Consider the following 26,654-nt stretch of genomic DNA (forward strand, 5'->3'; position numbering starts at 1 on the left):
TCTTCAACTTCCTAACTGATTTGGCCTGCCAACTGTTTTGATTCGAGCGCCACATATATGGTGCTTGTTTAGACGAAACGCGTGCCTGGCGTAGTAAGTTATAAGCCTGGTATCTTCGATGAGTTTTTAAATTGTATTTAGTAACTGAATGATTACGAATTTCTAAACTGACCTATATTCTAAAAGAACATACATCGAATATGTTTAAATAATATGTATTAACCGAACATCTGTCTTAATACACTGAACATTTTAAATTTGCAAAAGACTCATTTGCAAATCCAGCGCCGCACTTTAAATACGGTGTCATGTTAATAAGCAAAATGTGCTGAATAACATTGGATTAATTAAATACCAAGTTTTAAAGCTCTAGACTATAAAGTTCTTCTGCAGTTTGAATTTAAAAAGCATGGGATATCAAATGGTCAGTGCCGACTAGACGTACACGATTTTTGAACAATGTCAGTATATATGCTGCTATTCTGCTTGTTAAGTATAATAGGAAGAGGACCGAGTTCTAATAAAACTAGTTTAACTACATGTCTCTGTCCTCAAACACAAAAATGGTCCGTCGTTGTCGCTTTTTCTTCTTATTTTTATCTATTTTTTTAAAGTTTTTTTTTGGATATTGTTTGTCTATCGAAAATGTTGTAAGATATTTGGTTCTCCAGAAATCCAATGAATGGTATTTAGAACAAGAGAGTATAATAATATAGTCTATCTTACAAACGTAAATACATGTAGAATCTTTAAAAAATTGACAGTCAGGGAGGTAACTATACTGATGTCATTGTTGACAGAATTTGAAACAATATTTAACAAAGTAGGGTTTTTTGTAAGGAATTTTAAAAGTTAGTTATGAAAAAAAATCAGTACAGACAAGCTGTAATAAATTTGACAGTAAGGGAAGTATGCTGATGTTGTTGAAAGAACTTGAAACAATATATTAATAAAAGTGGGGTTTTTAAAGGAATTTTAAAAATTAAGTCAGGAAAAAAAATATCTGTACAGACCAGCTGTAATAATTCGCAATCTTTTTTAATACTCTCGATAATCAATTTTCGATGTTTTAAGAAGACAGCTTTATGACCAAAACAGGACATAATAAAAATAGCCAAATCCAACTAAGGTCAACTTCGCCTGAGAAAGTTGGAAGCTTGGTATAGAAGAAAGTTATTCCTCTATGATGAAATCCTTTGTTAGATCACGCTTAACATTATTACAAAGATACAAAGATATTTTAATGAAATCTTGTCTTGAATTTAAAATCACGAAACAGCTGCAGTTCGTTTACCCCTTTCTTTATCTCTCTGATAATCACAATTTGTAAATGTGTTAAGTTGGTCATAAACAGAACATTTCGGTAGAAAGTTTTAACTACTGTACTTTGTTTTGCAAATTAAGCATATATCTAAAACTTGCTAGCGTGCATACAAAATAATATAAACATAAGGGTATGTGGTATGATTACCAATGAGACAACTCTCCACCAGAGACCAAATGATGTGTACATTGTATGTAAGAAACTATAGGTCACCGTATGACATTCAGCAATGAGAGAGAAAAACCACACCGCATTATAAAGTAAGTTATGAAAGACCACAGCATGACAAGATATGACTCATTTCAAATGAGAAACCAACGGCCTGATTTTTGCTATAACAATTATCGAAAAACAAATATGACAGACATGCATTTATAAATTATATTATGAATGTTTATAATGTTTATAGCCATTTTCATTTTTATAAAAAGTTAATTGTATGATTTTATCACCAGAAATTTCGAAAAACACACTGTTTCTATACATAATCGATTGAAAATATAAAAAAATTCTTTGTTGATTTCTTTTCTTCACAACTATCAAAGAGATATTTCAGCTAATTGAACACTGCAACTAAACTACACTAATATTCATTTTAGTTACAGACTTTAGTTGTTTGATGTTTTGTCTATAAACTTGTTCATTTTTTCAAAAATATTTTTTCAGTAAAAATAAATGAATATTTACACGGGTTTGCAATTTGTCAAAAATATAAAAGGGTGTTATTTGCCGGATATGGCCTACAACGGGCTATTTCTGAATTTCAATTTGGTGTAACGTAACACATTTTATTCATTACCATGAAGTAAAGCTTTGTAGACAGAAGACTTAAAACATGATCACGCCGATTACATAAGTATTAAAGATGCAACAGATCATTATCTGCTGAAATAAATAACACTTACTGTGCAAAGAAAATATATCAAAAGTGAAAATCATATTTTTAATACAAATTTAATATTTAAACGTGGTGTTCATTGATTGGTGTTTTATATAACGCCACTTTGTCGATAAAAGATTAATGAGCCAATAATTACATTAGATAAAATTGAGAATGGAAATGGGGAATGTGTCAAAGAGACAACAACCCGACCAAATAAAAAACAACAGCAGAGGGTCACCAACAGGTCTTCAATGTAGCGAGAAATTCCCGCACCGGAGGCGTCCTTCAGCTGGCCCCTAAACAAATATATACTAGTCCAGTGATAATGAACGCCATACTAATTTCCAAATTGTACACAAGAAACTAAAATAAAAATAATACAAGACTAACAAAGGCAAGAGGCTCCTGATTTGGGACAGGCGCAAAAATGCGGCGGGGTTAAACATGTTTGTGAGATCTCAACCCTCCCCCTATACCTCTAACCAATGTAGTAAAGTAAACGCATAACAATACGCACATTAAAATTCAGTTCAAGAGAAATCCGAGTCCGATTGTCAGAAGATGTAACCAAAGAAAAAAAACAAAATGACAATAATACATAAATAACAACAGACTACTAGCAGTTAACTGACATGCCAGCTCCAGACTTCAATTAAACTGAATGAAAGATTATGATTTCATCATATGAACATCAGGCACAATCCTTCCCGTTAGGGGTTTAGTATCATACCATCATAACATATATGAGAAGAACATAACCCGTGTCATGCCAACAACTGTTTTTTAAAAAAATAATGTGTTTAGTTCCGATGCAAAGACCTTATCAGTGACTCAATATTAACGCCAAAATATGCAATCTTTAATGACTTGACAACAGTATCGTAATTATATCCCTTCTTAATAAGTCTATTCAAAGGTTTTGTAAGTTTCTGAGGTGAATACTGACACCTTTGTGCTTTATAAGATATTACCATAAAAATTGGATATGAAATACCTGAACGTATTAGAAGTCTGCATGTTGAGCTATATTTACGAATGATGCCTTTATACCGATGATAAAATTTAGTAAATGTTTTGACTAGTTTGTGATATCGAAAACCCTGGTGTAATAATTTTTCAGTAATACATAAATTTCTCTCGTTAAAATCTAAAACATTGTTACATACACGAGCGAATCGTACAAGTTGAGATATATAAACACCGTAAGATGGTGACAAGGGAACGTCACCATCTAAAAACGGATAATTAACAATAGGAAATGAAAAATCATCCCTTTTATCATAAATTTTAGTATTCAGCTTTCCATTAGTGATATAGATATCAAGATCGAGAAAAGGGCAGTGGTCATTGTTAGTATTAGCTTTATTTAAAGTAAGTTCAACAGGATAAATTTCATTAATATACATACTGAAGTCGTCATTATTGAGAGCCAAAATATCATCCAAATATCTAAAAGTATTATTAAATTTGTTTATCAGATGTTGTTTCGATGGGTCTTTGCTTATTTTTGTCATAAATTGTAACTCATAACAATACAAAAACAGGTCTGCAATAAGTGGTGCACAGTTAGTCCCCATTGGAATTCCGATAATCTGACGATATACGGAATCCCCAAAGCGAACAAAAATGTTATCCAGTAAAAATTCAAGGGCATACATAGTATCAAAGCATGTCCAATTAACATAGTTTTTTTGTTTATTGCTACTAAAAAATGACCTAAAAGAGTTTGAACATATATATTCACATTCTGATTTTTTGAATGCCCATTTAATTAGGTGTGTGAATTTTTTCTTAATGAGAATGTGAGGCAATGTGGTATACAGGGTAGAAAAATCAAAACTTTGAACAGATTCAAAATCACCAATATAAACATGCAATTTATCAAGTACTTCCAACGAGTTTTTGACACTCCAAAAGTAATTTATTCCACTATTTTCGAAGGCCTTATTTGAACAATTTATTATCAGGTTTTTAATTGTATCAAGTGTGCTGGTAAGAAGAATAGACAATTTAGTAGTTGAACAATGGCTTGAAGACGAAATAAATCTATATTTGTAAGGGGTTTTGTGTAGCTTCGGAAGCCAATACATAGTTGGGACTTTCATTGTATTTGGCTCTGCTTGTAAAGCGGTGGCTAAAAGTTTATGTTTGTTACAGATTTCGTTTTCTGAAAATGGAGTCAGTTGGAATGTTGGTGAATTGGTGATTTCCTTTTTCAGAACCTCAATGTAAAATTTACGTCAAACAATAATAATATTATTAGCAGCTTTATCTGCCGGGACAAAAACAAATTCCTTGGCTAGTTCTTTTAGTTTATGTTTGATACGAGAAATAGGTTTATTGTGATTATAGTTTATAGTAAAATGTTCTTTAAAATGTTGAATACGTATATCAACTATCTTCATTACTGAATTAAAAAAAGAGTCCAAAGATTTTTTGTCAGCTTTTTCCCGTTTTATCCATTTCATACAGTAAGTATGGAGTGAGTCGTGGATGATATTACGACACTCATTCCAATTAATAATTGACGGGGGACGATATTTAGGTCCTTTACTGAGGAATGATTTTAACTCTCGGTCTTGAACGATGTTAAGATCTCCTGTTATAACATGGGAAATGGGTCCATAAATATATTCGGAATTACTGCAATTACATGAAGTAGGTGTATTTTCACTGATATTAACATCTTTACACAATTGACTATAATTAAACACAAATTTCCGGGTAGATTTCTTGTAAATATAACAAATAAGAGGTAGCTCAGTATTGTTAAAATATCCAGGAATTTGTTCTTTAACAGAATGGTCGTTAAATATACCGGCAATATTTACAAAATCAAAGCCTTTATTGACATACTTAATTTTAATAAAATGTTTTTTATGATCTTCAGGGCGATCAATTTTGGGAAATAATTTAGAATAACAATATGCCATAATAATTTGAACAATTTCATACTTAGGACTGCTATATGAAATTGTGTTGCAATCCTCCAAAATTTTATTTAACTTATTAACCGGTAACGAACAGAGTTTTGTTAACAGATAATGTCTGCCGTTGTTTTTTGAAATAGAAATTAGGTCCGAAATATTGGTATGATTAGCCCGAAATTTTCTTTGATTGCGATTTGTTCTACGACCGTGAGAACGTTTTTTACGAACAGTTTTAGAAACTATATCCAAAATGTTAACGGAATTGGTTCTAGATATATTACCAATTCCCATGATATTATCATTTAGACCGAGAGGGTAAACTGTCTGTAATTTTTTAATCCAATTTAATTCAATTATTTTCCGTGATCGTACAAACTTTGAATGCGATTCACCAGGCTGCTTATTTACTACTTCTAAAGGTTGAACTGCTAAATATTTAAAAGGATGGTTGTGCTTCTTAAGGTGTTGGTAAATGATACTTTTGAATGTATTGGGTCTTTTAAAACGATACAAATGTTCTTGAGTGCGTTTAGATAAATATCGTCCAGTTTCTCCTACGTACTGAATACCACACCCCGGTTTGTTTCATGTGAGTAAATAAATAATACTGTTTGTTTTTCAAGCTATATCAGTTTCAAAATTTAAAGAAAATGTGCGACCATTAAACGTGGACCTTACCGTATTGTTGGTGGAAAGACGGGGACATGTAAGTCATTTTTTGGCATGACACTTATCGATAGAAGGGTAACCACGATTTTTATTGTTAAAAATGTTAGCGATGGTAGTATTTTTAGATAACCGATTTTGAAGATTGAGACGTGTGGATACCCTTTGAACAAGTTTAGTATTTAGTAATTTTCCATTTCTAAGCTTCATAATTGTTTTGTTAGTGAATTATATAATAAAGGAGCAAAGATTGGCGTCCAGAATATGACCCAGCATACAATAATTGAAGTTATATAAAAGGGATAAATTTGTTCGGCTAAAAATGTCAAACGCTATTAGTATTAAATAGTAGAATGGGGCTGAATATTGAAATACTACTTTTTGATAAATATTCCTAAAGTAATGCATTAGAGCAGTTCTCGCTCGGACACACACTCCATAATCTAGTATATTATAAGAGCATAAACCTGAAGCACGGGGAGGCACTCTACTGCCTCCACACGGCACTAAAGACAAACTCTGTAAAAAATAAAATTGAGAATGGAAATGGGGAATGTGTCAAAGAGACAACAACCCGACCAAATAAAAAACAACAGCAGAGGGTCACCAACAGGTCTTCAATGTAGCGAGAAATTCCCGCACCCGGAGGCGTCCTTCAGCTGGCCCCTAAACAAATATATACTAGTCCAGTGATGATGTATGTTTCATTATAATATTTTATTCTGATTGGCTAACTGCACATCAAGTGTTATTCCGTAAGCAGTTGCATTGCTCAATACAACTTTTCACTCATGATAATACGTGCTCCAACAATAAAGTGCACAGGTGAATTAAATAATAAAATATATAAAATTCGTGTTTTCATGATCATAGCTAAAAAATGTAATTATAAGTATTGAATGCTTCTTATTGTAACTTTATAGGGTTGTAAAAGCGTTGACCGTGCGTACATTTTTAGAATGAAGCGCTTCCGCGCTTCATACAAAATGTACTTCGGTCAACGCTTTTACACCCCAATAAATTTACAAAAAGAAGCATTCAATTCTTAATTAACATACCGTAATGGCTAAGGAACACAGTTCTTTTTTTATTCTGAAATTCCATTTAAGAATACAAACCCTGTTGAAATTTTGACTTGATTACGCTGATCACAGTTTGGTCTGACCGCAAACTCTAAGGGCCAATTTATAATCTTTGAAATATAGGTTATATCTTTTAAAACACATTTAGTTTGGTATATATGTGTGCGTGTTCATCAAATAAGCATGACTTAGATACACTACAAAATACAATATGCTTTATTTCAAAAACACTCCGTCACATTGACATGTGAAACAAGAGGTAAATTACAAAATACAATCACATACAATTAAAGAAATAAATAAAACAACTTAGAAATATTATATTTATTATAATATTTTAGTTAACTTTGAAATGAATAAAGACACATTTTTAAGTACGTTAATATTAGTCAATGACAGTAGTCCAAGGTCATTCTCAGAAACAACATCAGGAGTCGATAGATACTTGTAGTTCCTAGTACATGTATGCAAAACGTCCTTTTTAAAGTCAGTGGGAAAACTTATGAAAGAAAATGCAAAAAGCAATCCTTCAAAAAAGACCTACACTCATGTCACAATCGTTTGATGTTTTGTTAACTTTGGTATAGTGAATAACGGTGTTCGCACCTTCAAGTCTTCAACCTTTTCAGAATCTGAAATATCATGAGTAATTTCGTTGTTCGTACCCCAAAATGAAAATAACGTCACGTCATCGATTGAATTTTTATTGTTTATGAAATTTTTAACCAATCACGATGTTTTGGTGTACACTTTTGAAAGTATTACAATGTACACAGGATGAATTAGATTCTGAAACGGCGAATTTATTGTACGTTTAAGTGAACCACCCTTTATAAAAATCATGCTTACAACGCTTGTTGTGGACGGGTTAATAGTATTGTTTAGAGCATTTTGGGGTTTAAGCTCATAAAGGTTTTGTATCTGTTTAGATTTCTCCAGGATTTATGTCTCGATATAACCCAATGAAGGTTATTCATACGATTACTTAGAAAAAAAAACTCATCATAGATACCAGGATTAAATTTTGAATTTACGCCAGACGCGCGTTTCGTCTACAAAAGACTCATCAGTGACGCTCGAATCTGAAAAAGTGAAAAGGCCAAATAAAGTACGAATTTGAAAAGCATTGAGGACCAAAGGCTCCTAAAAGTTTTGTCAAATACATCTAAGGTAACATATATATATATATATATATATCTTTATACTAATTGTTTAGTACAGCTTTAGAAGGAACATTGTACTTTCTCTTTTAAACGATTTTAAAAATGAAAAAAACAAAACGTTATATAATACGCATGCGTCCAATACGCTCTTCTGGATTTTACTTCATCAGGGACGATCAAAGCCATATATTACGTGTATAGGAATTTTTGACCATTTTACACTCATGAGAGAGATAAAATAATGTTACTTATACAGTATCGTCTTTAAGGATGTATTCTTCTGTCGTTTTAGTCTCGTTCAAATCTCGCTCTGGAATTATTTTCAAAATATGGGGTAAAAGTGGAAAATATCAATGAATTTATAAAATGTTATAATCAAACTTAAGTTAACTCTGTGAAAAAATTTGTACTTACAAGGAGTAGTTTTTGAGTAGACAATTTTTCAAGTTTTATTACCAATCAAGTCAGTCTTTGTAGCCAAAAATTTGAGAAAATGGGTAAGGGATACAATACGTTAGTTTACCAGAAACATGAACATCCCATATCCTTTTTTTTCATTCCAAATTTCTTAGATATGTATTTTTCAATCATTTATAACAAAAAAGGTGAAAAAAAATGCATTTTGTTCTTAAAACAACGTAAAATCACAAATTTACAAAATTTACAGCATGGTAAATTTGACACAAAAAAGCTTAAAAAAATTGATAAAACTTTCTTATATTAAGGATGTTCGCTATTTTGTTAAAAAATAACAAGCTTTTTAAAAGACTATAATGAATTGATAGAATATAAATAAAGAAACTAAACAATTAGAACAAAATGGAGGGTCCGTGTGCTCGTTTTTGAGATATAAGCCATTGAAAATTTGGCGGGAAATAATTCTCTCTAGATTTTTCATACATATTACATTGGCACCTTATTTGTTTCAAAAACTATGAAAAATAACAAGAATTTTATAAAATTTTGAAATATGGCTTTTTAAACTTTATGTAATACAATTATGAAAAGAAAAGTAGGGGTTAGTGGGCAAATTTTTTTTAATGACAATACATGGATACAACCAGAGGATTCCGAAAATCTGACAAAAAATCAAAAAAATAGAGGAGCAAACATCCTTAACACCTTCCTATAGTTTTTTTTTATTATTAAGATTTATTAACATTGGTTCACTTTATCTTTATTGAAAGTATGAAAAAAAAATCATAATTGTGGAACTGATTTTCTCACGATGATAGCCCAAAAATAGGTAAAAATTGATGAAAATATGTGAAAATCATCAAAATTGGGTACTTTCAGAGGGCCGTAGCAAAAAAGGAAGCGCACCACCATATGATTTTTTTCTTCGACAATCATTGTTTTATAGTCTTATAAACCCAAAAATCTGGTTAAGAAAAAAAGTTTAATTCTAGAAATTTTTGGCTCCACAGAGGTGTACATCCTTAACTAAAATGAAGGATATGCAGAGGACAACTCACATACTAAAGTACGGTTCATCTTAATTACATACACACATTAGTTGATGTTAATTAAAGCAAAGCAAGTTAAGTAGAACAAACAGCTCCGATAAAATCACAACTGATCACCTTTTATAAAGGTTTTATAGAAAGCAAATATCCAAAAACATACACAAAAGTGACCTTTTGCAAAAATGTATTTAAACAACAACACTTAAACAAGGTTATCTTTTAAAAGTACACTAAGTATCTCTAACTTCTATTTTAGAAGATTGCTTACTGCTTAATAATCATTTCTGACTTCTGAGATTGAGATTGAGAATACGATTGGAAGCGAAATATATTTCAATATAACTTTTTTGCGATTGCTTTCTTTTTTAACATTGTGATGATGTCATCAACAAGGGATTACGTTTAATTAAAATGTCTTCGAGTTATTATGTCAAACATAACGAGTGACCAAGTATAGAATTTAAGATTTAGAAAACAATAGTTTGTTCATTCCAAAAACATTTAATACATTTTCATGAACAACAACGAACATAATCATATTTAAGTCACACATTTTACTGAGATGACATTTGTTCAAATATTTTGTTATTTAGATCTTTTAAGTTCATATAGTAAATTAAATGTTCAGAAGCTGCTGTTTACCTGTACATACTTCGATATAAATTTATAGAAGAGATACATGCTCTCCGGTTACATATGGATAGTTGACTTTCATATCGAAAGAAACAAGTGACTGTGCTGTATCGTCTGTACAATGTCAATGGCCAATGCTAATGTCAAAATTATCTTTTGGTTAAAACATGCATAAAAAACATTCAATAATAGATATCGTGAATCAGGAACATAATTATATATTAGATATACTGTTCCCAGCGTGAATCAGTTGAATGTAAAATACACAGAAACACTCATAAAACATGTAAAATGAAAATAATTAAGTCATATTTTGAACAACCCCTTTAATCTATCTATATTTAGACTGATGTAATTCCAAACTGCTTGCCCAACTGTAACTACAAGATCTCAAGACAAGACAAACAATTAAGCCAGAAGTTAATATTTATGTACAAAGTGGTTGAGGGGCTGGTTGCAGATACATGTTTTGAACCAGACGAATTCCTCAAATAAGCACGTCCGAAGAGAACCACAACTGCCAAGAAATTCGAACAATACCCAGATTCCACACAACAAAAATTGTGGAAAATCAAGTAAAGAATCACTTTAAATGTTTTGACATTCCACAAAGCAAAACACCACAATATTCAGACTCATTCTTTGTATCTATAAAGACGGTGATCGTGTGGAATCATCTAGGCAACACTGTAGTGAGCACATCAAGAAATGAAGCGTAGAGAGCTTGAAATCTGCTCTCATGCCCCATCAATAAATAGGCAGTACTCTTTACAAAATATATATTAAGTTTTTGTATTAAAGCCAGTCATGCCAGTATTGGTATTAAATTGACAACATACATGTATTCATTCAGACACAGAGATCTTTTTGCTTTAAATACTTAAAAAAATATTTATTTAACATATATTTAAAATGGGTGCTATAATTTAACCAGGTGCCGATTTGATCTTAGGTTATTAGAAGACCATATTCAGCTAAATACGTTAACACATAACCCACTCGGAGATCATTATTTGCTTTCCAAATTGAATAACTGTACCGATCCAAATTTGAACCGAACCTGTGACCCTTGCAGAAAAAGTCTCTGCTCTACCAACTTCGCTCAATGAGTAATCATGTGAAAATATCAACAAGGTCAGTGAAAGTGAGACTTAAAGTGGAAGTACAGCTACACTCCCCCGTTTCAAGAGACATAATGATATACCGGCAGTATCAATTAACATCACTTATAGTCCAGGGAATCTGAGGTGAAAAATGGCTCAACCTCAAAGTAATTGCAACAGAAATAATTTATATCAATTTTGTTTCATTGGATACCTGTTAGTGACATATTAAAAATCGGCGTTTCACAGAACACGGGAAATTTGTGTTTTGGGGGTAAAATGGGGATTTTTATGTAAAAATCGCTAAAAACTGGAAAAAATGATTTTTTTTTTTAATTTTTACTCAAAGTCCCTATTTTTTTCAGAAAACGTTTCAATCATATGTATCATCGTGATCAAATATTAAAAATGCATAGTCTTCAGGTTTTTTTTCCAAAAAACGCTCATTTTGAATAGAAAATCGCTGAAAACTTAAATTTTTACTCGAAGTCCCTATTTTTTTTCGGAAACGTTGCAATTATATGTATTATCGTGATGAAATCTTAAAAATGCATAGCCGTAAGTTTTTTTTGGAGAAAAAACGCTGATTTTAAATAGAAAATCGCTGAAAACTGGAAAATTTATAAACCTAAAAATTAAAAAAAAAATCATCTCGAATATTAACTTGAAGAATTTTAATCCCTCAAAGAAAGAATAGACTTCAACAGAAACATCGTATTCATTATTTTGACACATTAATGTAGTTTGAATAAAGAAAAAACAGTTACAGAAGAGGGAGACCAAATACAATATTTCTGAATTCACATTGTCATAAAAATAAATCTTATAAAAACAAAATTTCGTTCAAAGTTTTTGCTTAAATGTTATAGAGTCACATCACCAACCAATCATGTATATGCAAGAATCAAATGTCACTATCGTACTCGTCTTCATGAATCTCAAGTACTTTACAGTTTGAACAGTTCAGTCCCTTGCATTCGCTACATGCTGAGCTACAGTCAAGACCGTTTTTTCTACAAGTGCATCTGCGTGTATCGCAACCAGATTTGCATTTACATCTAATCACGTGCAATAAATTATCTGGAGCTGGAGGCAAAATTGTTCTAATTGGACAAAGTGATGTACCTTGTAGAACCCATCCCCAGTCTGATGGACTTAACATATGGACAGAGTCATTTGTCCATTCTTGGATCTGATAATATGCACGCTTGCAGTGCTGAGACGCTGCTTCTGAGGTAGGTGGCAATGACTGAACATGTACACAAGACAAAGAATTGGTAAGAACTTTATGGTTAAATTTTCTGTAGCGTAACTGGTCTAAGCTTTCTCCTGTCTCACCTCCGTATAATATAACAAGAGCTGACTGTCCTGATTGTATAACATCATCTGACGTTGCATCTTGTTTTAAAAATACTGAAGCTAACTCTCTAAAAAAGGCATTCTCACGCAACCGCTTTAGTCCTTCCTTCTTCCCTATACCGTAAAGTCTAGATGTCGTGTCACACCCTGTGATAGCATGAATAAATGGTAACAAATCGACTATTTCATTTCCAAGCAACTCTTTAGTCTTTTTAATGTCCCATACTTTAGACTTTCGAATTTTATCGGATTGAAAAACCAATGGTTTAGAATTTTCCTCTGCATGGAAAAGCAGTAGTATGAGAACATCAGTGTCTTCACCAATGACAACGGTAGGGTAACAAGATGCATATCGTACAGCAGTTGATGCAATAAGAACATCAGCATCAGCAGCAGCTTGAAGAGAAATAAATCCTTCATTATCCATTTTATTACAAAGCATATTGATAAAGTTTTGCTTGTTTTCTCCATTAGCTAAGAAAATTTCCTTCTTTGATTTAAACGGTGTGCTATCTTTAAATGAGATGTGTGTACCAGTCACACCTTTCGATCTCCGTTCATGTACATGATCTTTTGTCGTTGGTCCGGAACCATACCCATCAAAGACAATTATTGGAATGGGATATCTGTTATTAATATGGTCGATGTATAACTGACATATTTCTGCAAATGTCGCACCTTTTTTCCATGGGATTCGCTGTATCAGGGAACCACCGTCGATTACGTGGCGAACATCGGTACCAAGGTCATCTGAAAATACACAACTTCCCGTGTTCCATATTTCATCTGCCAATGTTGATTTCTGTGCCTGTCGCATCAACCTAGACGGTCCAAACAAAGCAGCTGGTACAGCGCTTAGTTCGTACTTAAAGACTTGAGATACATCTGGAAACATGGTATTAGCAGTAGTAACTAGTCGTTGAAACAACAATTGTGGATCGACAGATATTTCTTCATTATCTACTTTGATATTTAATTTTGAAGATAGAGTTGTTACTTGGTTTTTTCTTTTGAATACAAACTCGTCAATACATTTACCTTCCATTGACGATATTATATTGTGTCCTATGACCAGTGCATTGTCAGAATTTACGTTGCTGTCGCCAGTTGCTCCTGTTTCGATGTTCCTCAGATTTTTATCGATAGAAAATGGACTTCTTTCTCCAAGAAATTCAAGAAATGTTGTTGTGTCTTTGGTATCCCGTACGTTCCTTGGAATGCACATTTCTTTGTGCTGTTCGCTCGTTTCAAAATTTACACCAGTTACTTGTTGCATGGCCTCATTCATCTGAATACACTGTGGCATAGACAAAATCCACAATGATCTCTGCGCATCTGTCATCCCTCGACCTCTGGTGAGACCTCCAGTTGTTTTAATGCATCTCATCAGAACTTGCTCTATGATCAGATCCGATGATAAACCTGACCAAAACCGATCACTTCTTCTCATCACATGGAAGCCTGACATGAGAGCTTCGTTTATTGCAGGATTTGTTCTTGATAACCCATGCATTTGCTGCAGGTAAACATACGCAGATTTTAGATATAAGTTATGTCCTGCAGCAGCAAAGTATGGTAACATCTTTTGAATGGTTTGAAGATGAAGGGTCCAGTTTCCAGTTCTTTCAGCTTTGATGAAATTACGCAGCAAGTCCACCATATCCATATATAGAAACCATAGTCGAGCTGTCCGGTTTTCGATATGTGATTTTCTAAAACTTGATATACTGTCGCGTATTTTTCTCAATACCTCATTCTGATCAAGGGTGTCTACTGGAAGATGTCGTTCGAGGATTTCATCAAAAATATAACTCAATTTATTTAAATCCTAGATAAAAGTGTTTTCATTGTGAATTTCAGAGTCTTCAAGAGAAGAAAGATGTTCTACATTTTCAGTGTCATGATCTTTCAAGACAGTGGAAGATACATGAAACTGTTCGCACAACAATAATGAAGTTAAAGCATTGTAAATCAAGAAATGACCACGCACTGCTCTCGCAACTGCCTTTCCGGTAAACATATGCGTAACAGCGTTAGGTGCATAGACAGTTTCCTTGAGCTCTGCAAGTCCAGATCCGCTCATAATATTACCAATGGAACCAAGAAAGCTCATTTCGAGATGAAAACCTCCTAATCTAAGAACTATCGATTTCAAGTCGCTGTCCTTTGGTTCGTTGTCAATAATTGTAAGAGCTTTCCAATAAAGCGGTTGGTCAAATGTAAGCATGGGATTAGCCCTGTACTTAAACGCTTCGTTACATACGAACTTCATGGTCGAAAAGATACATGAAAGGTTTCCCGGCTCAAGGTCTATCATAGGCAAAAATACAATTGTCGATTTACCAGGGTATGCTCCATCTTGCACTAAATTACACATTGCTGACCACCCAATCCTTTTCTTTGGCCAAAGAGTACTACAGAGAAGACTGATGTTATCAGGTAACGCTACCGACTGTTGCGCTGCAAGTGATTCGAATTTTAAACTAAGTTTTGATGTTCGGTCAAAGTTGTATTGATGGAGATCGATTTTCCCTATTTGTTTTATATCGTCAAGCGAAACATTTAATCTCTGCACAATAGTTTTGTGGTTATATCCTGGTGTGATGCCTGCTATTATCCCCATTCCATGGAATGTCCCATGACCGTCAAGTGTTCTGATGTTATGGTCCACATTATCTGCCACGTGTTGAATACATCTCCCTTCAAGGTCTTAAGGAGAATCATCACCTTGAAGAGCAGAATTCACGCCGTGTTTTTGAACTTCCTTATAAGATGATAAAAAGCCAAGTTGGTATAAGGTATCGAGAAGGAATTTTGAACCAAAATGGTGATGCATTTGAACTCCTAGACCTAGCTGTAAAGGGGCAATCAGAGATCTTGGTCTTGTGGCTTGCATGATAGACTGGCCAATGGCTGCCACTTTAAGATCGCAATCTTTTTCAGAAAATATTCCACCAAGTAGCTGTTAAAGACTGTCAGGTAAGTATGCGATGTTTTCCTCACAAGATGCTATTGTACCTGGTGATTGTTACACCGCCCTTGAAAATTCCATTGATTTTATATCAGATTTGATCAGTTTAGCTGCTGTTTTGATAATATTACCCTGGCTGTAGGTTTTACTCACTGTTAGTAGCCATCCTTTGTTCTTTTTGTGTGTTGCTTAAGCATGTTAAGTGTTTTGTGTGTTGCTTAAGCATGTTAAGTGTTTTGTGTGGTGTTTATAATAATAAAAACAATTTGAAGATATGGACAAAAATTAAAAAAAATTGCCATATATAATACGTACTAATAATAATATGTATATACAATGTAGATAATATGATAATTCCATATTATGTGAACAGATTGATTGCTATTAATGGTTTGTTTATATCTTCTTTATCGAAGCTCAATGCATGGACTGCACAGTTTTTGGCAATTTTCAACAATGGAAGAAAACTTGAAACAGAAACCAAGATACAGATATTAGCAGTTAATGTATAATGTAAAACTTGTATTTTAACATATTCAACCTCTCCTGACTTTGTACTTGTATTAATGTTTGTGTCAAAAAATTTAAGAGCAGAAAACAAAGTCCCTCTAAACTATTCTAAGTTAGATAATTATTCACTAATTACAAATGAATGAGTCTTAGACTAGTAAATAATTTTACAATGAATGCATAAAATGTAATTTTATTCTTTAATTCACATTATATATATTGTTGTTGGGGCTCCGATTCTGACCAATAAGTCATTTCTGGATTAAAGTTTTTCACCAGAAAAGATCGTCAATTTCGCACGTCTTTATGACGTCATTAACCAGAGATGGCTCGCCTGTATCCTTGCTCTATTAAAAGGCTCTAGCACCTTCATAATCGTAATTCTGTAGGGTAGTATAGAATATAGAAATAATTAATGTTCTGTAAGTACATCTACGTAATCTTGATTCCTGTATGACCTTGATGACTGAGGTGTCACGGAATATAAGTTCCTTCATAGTATAAGTTCTAAAAGGAAAAACCTTTTTGAGTTACGGCACTTTGTAACTAAAACAGGGGTGTGTTTTTATACGCCCGTCAAAATTTTGACGGGACGTATTATGGTATACAAATGTCCAGTGTCCGTCCGTCTGTCTGTCTGTCCGTCCGTCTGTCCGGCATAAACATGTCTCACCGTAACTTGAGAACTACTTATCCAAATTTCATGAAACTTAATAAAGTTGTTTCTTATGATGGTCAAATGATCTGTATACTTTTTGGTGAAAATAAGATTTAAACTTTTTGAGTTACGGCACTTTATAACTAAATCAGGGGTGTGTTTTTTTCACATGTCGCACTGTATCTCAAAAACGATTCTTGATTATGACTTAAAACTTTAAACACTTCTTAGTTACATTAATCTCAATATCTGTATACTTTTTGGTGATGATTCAAAATTTCATTTTTGAGTTATTAGTATTTTGTAAAAAAGGTGGAGTTTTTTTTTACATGTTGTGCCGTATCTCAAAAACGATTTATGATTATTGCTTAAAACTTTACAGACTTCTTTGTTCTATTAATCTAAAGATCTGTATACTTTTTGCTGATTATTTAATATATACTGAATATATGGTTATTGCTTAAAACTTTCTCAGAAACTATTTATGATTATTGCATAAAACTTCCACACAAGACGTCGGGCGTATCATGCGCTCATGGCGCAGCTGTTTATTGTCTTATATGAAGGAGGTTTTAGGTCATGTTTTCCTAAACACCTTATTGCCATTTGTCTGTCTGGATTGTTAAAACCACAAAATCAAATATCGATGAATATGCAAGTATTCAACAATCCAGGAGAATTGACATCCACGAAAAAATATAGGAATCCCCAGTAAGATAGCTCCTCTCTAGGTTTTGATAAATTTTGGATATGACATTAGGAAGTTATAAAACTTTATTCTTTGAATATGTTTCGAGCATACCATGCATGCTCAGCACCGCTTTTTATCAGGAAATTTATAATTTATGTCTTAAAATTCAGGTTTTATCCATTCTAATAGGTGAATTTTCAAGTTAATGAGAAAAATGCTTTGTTCACTAACTCAGCAACGCTTTAACTGTTGTGAATGTGAGCTCCCTTCGGCTATTATTAGAATCTAGATTTCATCATTCATTTTTAATGTAAGAGTTCTCCTTTCATTCAAAAGGTAGATTTTCATTTTTGCTGGTCACGTGACTAGAAAATGCATTCAGTGATAATGTTTGTCTCGATTTACACCTGAATTTCAGATTTTTCCTAATTGCCAATCACTAAAATAAATGTCATTTGATACATAATAAATAGTATTGTATGTAACTATCATATTCATGTTTTTATTTGACATTATGAAAGTACTGTTAAGATCCAGGATTCTGACTTGAATAAACAGTGTTTGTAACACACATGGTTTTATCTGTTTCTTTCCCTTCCCTTAAAAGTATCTTACAGTTTGAAACTACCTGACAATCATACTGAGTTCACACCTAATTTGAATTGGATTGACATTAACTAATTTGAATTAGTTTAATTCACATTTGTTGATGAACTAAATTCTTCTAAAACTGTACATGCATTATGTCTGTATAATTTGAATCACATTCACGTTGCATGTTTGCATGATTATGGGTTCAGTATGAGTGAACTGTAGTGAATTGCAAGATCGATGCAAATTGTGACGTCAGTGAGTGCGCCTTCACGTGACATTATTATTTGTAAACAAACCGGCTCCTCATGTAACACGTGTCTGAATTATACATTCAAAGTGCAATCAATCTTTCAATCACTATTTTATGTTATTTTTGTGTCTGTTTTTAGGTTTGCATTAGTCAAAATAATTATGACGTCTGGCAAGGCTACATGTATTTCAATTTTTTTTCTTCAGGAAGGCGTACTAGAAAAAAAATGAATAGCCAGATGCATAATTATTTGGACTAGGTTTGGGTATCAGCTGATCAGTAGTCGAAGTAAATTAGACATAGTGTCATTGTTCCTGTTCGGAGTTATGATTTTTCACAAGAATTAAAAGGCAAGTCTAAATAAGTCATTATTAAAAGGGGGGATCCGAGAGGTCCTGATCCCGAAATCCCTGGCTTAAAAACATGAAATCCAAAGTCCCGAATTTAAAAAATATCAAATCCCAACATCCCGGATCCCGAAAGGGTCAATAGTACATGGGTTTAAGGTCAGGTTTGTAAGCATGAAATCTCTAGTCTAAAAAAAGCCAGTGATAGAACGATAAACAGATAAGCAACTGTCTAGGGCCAAGTAAGAAAAGGGGGGAAAAGCCAGTATTAGTATTATTACGCAGAATGATTTACAAATGATTTAGTTGATTATATAGGAAATCATCGAAGCATGACAGGAGTGGTCAACCCTCTGGTCAGTCAGAGGCTCCACCCCTTTATGAACAATTCTCGATCCGCCACTGAGATTTGCAGGTTTTCTTTGTAAAGATACCTTAAAATATCACCAACTCTGACTGAGTACACAATTTGATTCATTTTAGCTCATTAGCTGGGCTCACTCTCTAAAAATTTTTATTACGGTCACTGGCAAATATTTCATGATTATTATGTGTAGAAAAGCCTATAATCAAAACATGTGTGTGAGGAGTATAGTTATGAAGCTTGCTTTCGTCTGTAAAAAATGCCATAGGCCAAGTTAGGGAGGTGAAAAATCCAGTAAAAAAATATAACAGAACGATAAACAGATAATCAGGTTTTCTTCGCATAGATCCCTTAAAATATCCCCCACTGAGTACACAATTTGATTCACATTAGCTCATTAGCTGCACTCACTCGCCATTATGTTCATTGCGGCTCATTGGCTTATATGTAGAAAGCTGATAACATGTACATACATGAGGGTGGTTAAGCCCTTTACTGTCGGGCGTCAAATGGTCATTCTCGGCTACCTTTAGCTTCAAATTGGTTAAAATTCAACTTTGATTAGTCAAAATATTGAGTTAAGGTGATTTGTCAGATGTCTCAAATAATTATCATTACTGTTATTTTGGGAAAACAAATAGCATGATTCGTCAAATTCAGCTGATGTTTTTACCGTCTGAAAAAAAGTGTACATTGTATCGTCATGTCTAAAAATTACTGTTGACTTCATTTGGCATGAATACCTCAATAACATACCCAAAACTTTACCCTCATACATGTACATGTATAGACTCAAGAATGCATTCTTAATAGCACAATAACGGATGAGAAGATGATACGTATGTCAACCAAAATTTTGCAGCCACGTCAAAATGTGTGAGGACACCCTATCAAGCTTGCGTTTATGTTGTGTTAAAGCATGATTTTGTCAAATTTCGGTACTAAGCCGCCCCACTACATGTATCACTTATATTTGTATCCATATAACCAAAAAAAAAATGAAAAGGTATAATTTTGCAATACCTTTTGAATACTAAAACTTTTTAGATATTTAAACATATTAAGACTTATTAAGTAGATGTTGATAATATCCACTTGACATGCTTGAAATTCTATCAGATTACTCTTGGAGCAGTTATGAGTCTTAGAAGCATGATCACAAAGATTCTTTTGGTGAAATCATTTTCATATTGGTCAAAATGTTACTTTGCTTCGACCAGGTTTGGAGGAGATATAATAAAAAATTGATAAAAATCAGCACAGAAGTTTACTTCCTTGCTCATCTAGCCCCAAGCAACATGTCAGGCATTGTCATTTAATACTAAAAACCAATAAATGTATTCTAATCTGAGAAACAATTTGACATTTTAACAAAAAAAATTACTAATGACACTGACGATCCACCACAAAGTAATATAAATAGAACCATACAAATAGTAAGCAAAAACATATAAAATGATTGGTATGATTGACAATGAGAAAATTCTCCACAAGAGACCAAATCGACACAAAAATTAACAACTACAGGTCACCGTACGGCCATCAACAATGAGCAAAGCCAATACCGCATAATCAGCTATATAAAAAGGCCCGGAAATGACAAATGTAAAACAATTCAAACAAGAAAAATAATGGCATTATTTATGTTAAAAAAATAAACAAAAAACGAATATGTAACACATAAACAAACCACAACCACTGAATTACAGGCTTCTTATATCATGTTTTCAAATCTAGATATCATCTCCCATTTAGAAAAAATAAAAAAACGATTATGTGTTGCTCTCCTTGCTACAAAATGTATCCAAAATCAAAGATGTAGAACATATTCTATCATAACCATTTGGTAACTAATGCAATTACTGTTTCCTCCATGCCTCATAAAAAAGGATATTAAATAAATAACACTCCAAATGCTCAGATTGGTTGTCATCGTGCAACACAGTTAATAACACCATATGAAAAACATAGAACTCCTTTTGTCATACAGTAAAACACTGTCAAACATCCAAATATACTATCCACACTTATTTGTGTCCACACTTGTTTCCATAGGAATAAATATTACAGTATATGTTCCTAACGGAATAAATAGTATAGAATATTTGTTCCAACAGGAATATATATTATGACATTGTTTATAACAAAGTTTCCAGTGGAACTTCTGTTAGGGGGAACAAATATACGATGACAGAGGGAGGGTGACCATCTTATTTGATTTTAATTTCCCAAATATTTTGTGCAGTATAAAATCTAACTTTTTCTCCATTTTGTTCAACATGTATGCATGCGTTAGGAATGATGCTGCATACATTTTGTCACATGGTGATGGAAGTCACATGACAGATTCGTCTGAAAACCACATCTCAGAACTGGCCTATGCTCCCATAGTTAATATACTGTAGCAAGGTACCCCCACCCCCTCTTTATTTTTGGTAAGAACACCCCTCCCCCTCTTTTGTTTTTGTAAACAGTAAAGAGTATTTTATTTGTAGGTGTAATGCTGTTTTATGACAAGAGTTATATACTGTGGTCTAGACAGCTGGCCAAAACATAATTGGCTTCATAAGTATCTTATAATTGTTTACATATGAGATTCTGTAATGTTTCTGAAGTTTCATTGTTGACATTTTTTTTTATTATGTTTTGGACATGTTTAACAATTTCTATTTATAGCTTGGGGTTCTCATATATTGCTTTTAAGACTTTCTGAGTATAATAACTGTGTATAACTATAGTAGTCAGGGTATCCTTTAGAATATGGATGTAGTTTTACTTGAAATATGTTTTTCAGACCGTCTATATATTTTGAGATTTTCCCTCATTGTAAAAGTTGCAGAAGACGTTCATTCACACGGACTTTTAGTAATAATTGGGCCATGTCAGCTAAAATTACTTACACAAGTATTTTCCTGAAGTCGAATTGACTTTCAGAATTCACATTAGATCAGTGAGAAGTTGTAAATTACGGCTTAATCTGTCGAAACTCGTGTCACTGCAACTTCTGCCATCCTCGCAATCCGCCATTGTTAACAAGTACGGTCTGCGATTCGATTGGTTGGGAAAACTAAAATTCTTTATTTTTATTCTTTTATTAAAATAAATTTGTACAATATACCATTTTTATGTACATACAAGAATATATATGTGAAACTTATTTTAAAATATGTTTTAGTAATTCCAATGTTCGATTCTGCTGTGTCAGAAGCACTGTAGCACACTAGCGCACATTTGAACTCTCGAAAGGTCAACGGTGTACTTGTGCAGATGATTTGATTGGTTATCGATCTGCAAATGCACAGTTGACCTAAAAGGGGTGAAATGTGCGGCGCGGGTAGTATAAAAAGGGCCCGAAAACGCTACTTCTACGTCACTTTTTCCATATTGACAAATGGAAGGACTCTGTCAAATTTATTCAAAAAAAAGTAAGACCAGTTATTTTCTATAGAAAATATTTAAGTTAAAGTTTAGCTCTTATAGGAAACGATATTTTATTCCTTTTAGGAACTTTTAAATGAAAAGTGCACTAATAAAAATGCTTTACAAATTTAGATAAAATTATTCTATTTGGAAATTATAAACATGTTTAAATTCACGTTCACGGCAATGAACCATATTATTTAGGAAAGTATTAAAAACTTTTAGAACAGTTGTTTAAAAGAGTCCTGTTAAATTTAAAGAACAAATAAATAAAGATTCAGAGCTAGAAAGATTATTATTTATTTAAATAAAAGGGTATCTGAGTTTACCATTCTCATTCTGTAAGATCAAGACTAGTATTTTAAGAACGTCTCTTTATGAGAATTAAGCCTTTATCATTAATTTGAATAAATCTATAAGCAGTAGGATTTCATGAATTTAGGCACACATTACTAGTAAAGTTTCTAGTGTAGTGCATTATTATTTTAGCATAATGAATAAACGTATTTTATAATAAGATACATCAGCTGGTAAGCTCTAGCTGCATTTCTGATCATATAAGGTTAACTTTATTAACAAGGTGTTTTATAATTAAACACACATTTTAGAATTCTATCAAAATTCATTCTATTCACAATTCTGAAAAAGAACATTATTTAAGTTTTCTATGCATAAGAAGATTGGCAGTGTAAACTGGTTAAACATTACATTGTATGTGTTTATATTCTAAACACTTAGGGATATACTCAGATTCACCTTTATTATTAGTATAGTTATATTAACCTGTACAGTTTGCTTATAGGTTACTTGTGACCCGTTACTAGTAAGTTCTAGTACCCTTGTCCATTATTTTGGACTTTCATTATTTGTAAAAACTTCAAATATACGTTACTGGTATTGTCTCCAGTATGAATGTTATTCAAAATTACCCCTTTTAGTGACCAAACACCTTAGCAAACTGTACCTTATATATATATATATATGTATAGCGATCTCAGTATCTGTGCATCTGGAGATAAACTAAATATTTTACTTTAGATAGCTCATGAAACAGCTCTGGTACAGTCAATCTAGCATTTTAATGTTTGTCAAATTGAGTAATATATTGAATTTTTGAATGAACATTCTGCCTTAGCAAAATGTTGAAATAAAGTATTGAAACTTGAAACGTATCCATTTCTATTTACATAGATACATTATATAGACAGCAGACATAAATATTACTTTTCGGTGGTTATTGTTTCATCCGGTATTTGGTCATTGGTTCTTTTTAGTCAGTTCTTGAATAGTTTCATGGTCTAATAGTGTTTAAAGATTTTGGTGGTCATTGATACACTAGATATCATCAAAACCCCTTGCGCGCTACAATACCTTTACATGTACATTGTGATGTTTATTGTTGTAATTACCAATTATGTCTATTGATTGTAACTGATTATATGCCCTTTATTGGCCCTGTAATTTGGGAAATAAAAATATTCTATTCTATTCTACTCACATACAGGAATAAATCCTTTTATTTCAGGTACAGATGCCCTTAAACATGTTAAAGTGTTTGATGAAGTAAAGAGCAAGATACTATCCCATTTAGCAGCGATACTGCATGACTTTTATTCCCAGACAATATGACAAAGAATACCGATTGGACACCAATAGTTCACACATGAGAACTGAGAAGATGTTTTCAGGGTAGACCACATCGCATTGAAATTATTCAAATAATTTAAAGATATTAAGCAAATATTTAAAGAAATTGTCTGTCTTCCAATGACACAGAAGTCAACAAATATAGGTCACTGTAAGCCTTCAACAAAGAGCAAAACTAACACCACATAGTCAGCTGTAAAAAGACCCATAATAAAAAATGTAAAACAATTCAAACGTGAAAACTAATGGCCTTATTTATGTAAAAAATAATATGTAACTCGGTAACAAACAACAACTACTGAATTACATGTTCTTGACATGGGACAGGCACATACAGAATATGCAGGGTTAAACTTGTTTGAAGGTGCCATTCCCCTAACCGGGAACAGTGGTGAACATTATAAAGAGTCATTGTAACAACAAAGTATAAAAATCAATTGAAAAAGGCTTAACTCATCTCATGGGATATGAATAGGAATACATCTATAACAAAAACAAAAAAACTAGGAAACTAACAGCCTAAAGTTATTAATGAACGAAAAACAAATATTCAACACAGCAACAAGAGACAACCACTGAATTACAGGCACATACACTAAGGATAGATCTGTTACTGACAGCTGGTTCATGTAGTTCAAAGCCAATAATAATTAATAAAAATGATGCATCTAAGACTAAATAATTAATCAATACACATGCAACAGCCAATGGATTTAGTGATAAGGCGTCATAAACAGGAAGAGAAAAACATGAGCATGTGCAATGCCAAGAGGTCCGAGATCACAATTATTTCGTAGTGCATTTCTTTTAGAACATAAATGAAAAATAAAAAAAATCCCACCTGCGCTTTCTCAAAGAAACTTTTACAGTGTGTTGTACTACTTTCGGGACAAATTATATCAAAATTATAGAAAACTTCATCGTCTCTAACTCAAAATATGGACAATTTTATGTTTAGGGCGTCTTGAAATTTTTTGACAGCTTCCGAAGTGCTAATTTTAAATCTTTTTCAGCTGGACCAAATCACTACTTTCCTTTAAAATACTGGACCCAAATTTTTTAACAGTGTAATTTTATCCCCTACTTGCAATTTGAGGCATTAAACATGGAGAAATAAATTTGGAAGGGGTATAAAAATTAATGGCAAGTAACCCACTGTCAACACTAGGGACTATATTTGTACCAATATACAGGTATTGACATATTGTAGATCCATGAATGTGCATATGTAAACAACTATAATAGTTTGTTTTTAATTTACAGATAACAAATCAATAATAAAAAAAACAGTATTCAAAGATCTAATTATTGTGTTGATTCGATAACCTTTTCGAATAAATTTATTTAAAAGATCGATAAGTCTACCTGGATCATTTCTATACTTCTGGGCTCAAAAAGCAACATATGATCAAGATATACATTTGTTCTTTTTTTTCATATGAGGCAGACTTCATACATGTACAGGAGCTTCTAAGGAGGTTTGAAAAGAAGCATTATCCTATACTTCACAATTTGCTATAAAGATGATTTCCTCTTATTGAATAATTCAAAGTATGGTGACTTTGTTGAACGCATGTATCCTATTGAACTTGAAATAAAGGATACAACAGATACAGGTAAGTCTGCCTCATATCTTAACTGACATCTAGAAAAAGACAGTAATGGTCGGTAAAGAACAAAACTTTTAAGACTAAAGAGATGATTTCATCCTACTCAATTATGAACTTTATATTTCTGCGGTTACAAGGATCTCAATATGGAGGAGGTAGACATAAGTAAAATAGATTTCTGCTAGTTTTCCGTTTAAACATTTTGTTTATAAGAACTATACTCAGCCGCCAGGTTGATCATGCAGTTTTGTTGTGTACATGTATGTGTAACATAAAACATTGTCCCCCATGAAATATTGTCTGTCGGACAAAATTTTATATAAAATATTGTCCACTGACAGTATTTCATAATGAAATATTGTCCTGGACCATTATTCATTATGAAATAGTATCCTTGTCCATGAAATTTTGTCACCTCCTTCTGGACAATATTTCACTATGAAATTCTGTTCATGACAATACTTCTCTATGAAATACTGGGTTTAAAAATATTTTTAAATTGAATTATTACACAATTTGAAATAGTACATAAGCATGCAGCATGCATATTTTTAGATTTACAATTGAAATGGTTTTGTATAGCAAGGAATTTCTATTATTACTAATAGTGAGTTTCAAATTTGCATAGATACATTACAAATGGTTAAGTATAGATTAAAGAATTGTCTAACGTATATGTTTCATTGTATTACATTATAATATACAAATATAAGTAATGCAGTTTTTTTGCACTGAGAATCACTTATTTTGTAAATATATACACAGGCAAATGTCGCAGAAAAAAAATCCTATATACCATGTATACCTTCTCTAACATGAATATAATTATGTTAATAACCTCCCCTTCATGAGACAAAATTCAATGACAATTTGTCTATGAAATATTGTCTCAATAATCACAAAATATAACCAAAATATAACCTCCCTTTAACAGGACAAAGTTTCATAGTATTCATCTGTGAAATATTGTCTCAATTCACACA

The 26,654-nt window shown here is 32.5% G+C and overlaps 1 protein-coding gene and 1 long non-coding RNA gene across 3 annotated transcripts in view; one reads left to right on the forward strand and one right to left on the reverse strand.

Annotated features, from left to right (window-relative positions):
- The window catches only part of LOC139519895 (erythroid differentiation-related factor 1-like), a 495,405-nt gene that overhangs the window by 142,909 nt on the left and 325,842 nt on the right, over positions 1-26,654 (reverse strand). The window lies entirely within an intron of this gene.
- Positions 15,985-25,944, forward strand: LOC139519891 (uncharacterized). 2 transcript variants are annotated; one of them, XR_011663743.1, is made up of 3 exons: positions 15,985-16,093; positions 23,940-24,103; positions 25,505-25,944. It is a non-coding gene; the product is annotated as an uncharacterized lncRNA (long non-coding RNA). The 2 variants fall into 2 exon arrangements; XR_011663742.1 differs by having other exon boundaries at positions 25,509-25,942.

Source organism: Mytilus edulis, chromosome 4 (assembly GCF_963676685.1).
Source record: "Mytilus edulis chromosome 4, xbMytEdul2.2, whole genome shotgun sequence".
Taxonomy (NCBI): Eukaryota; Metazoa; Mollusca; class Bivalvia; order Mytilida; family Mytilidae; genus Mytilus; species Mytilus edulis.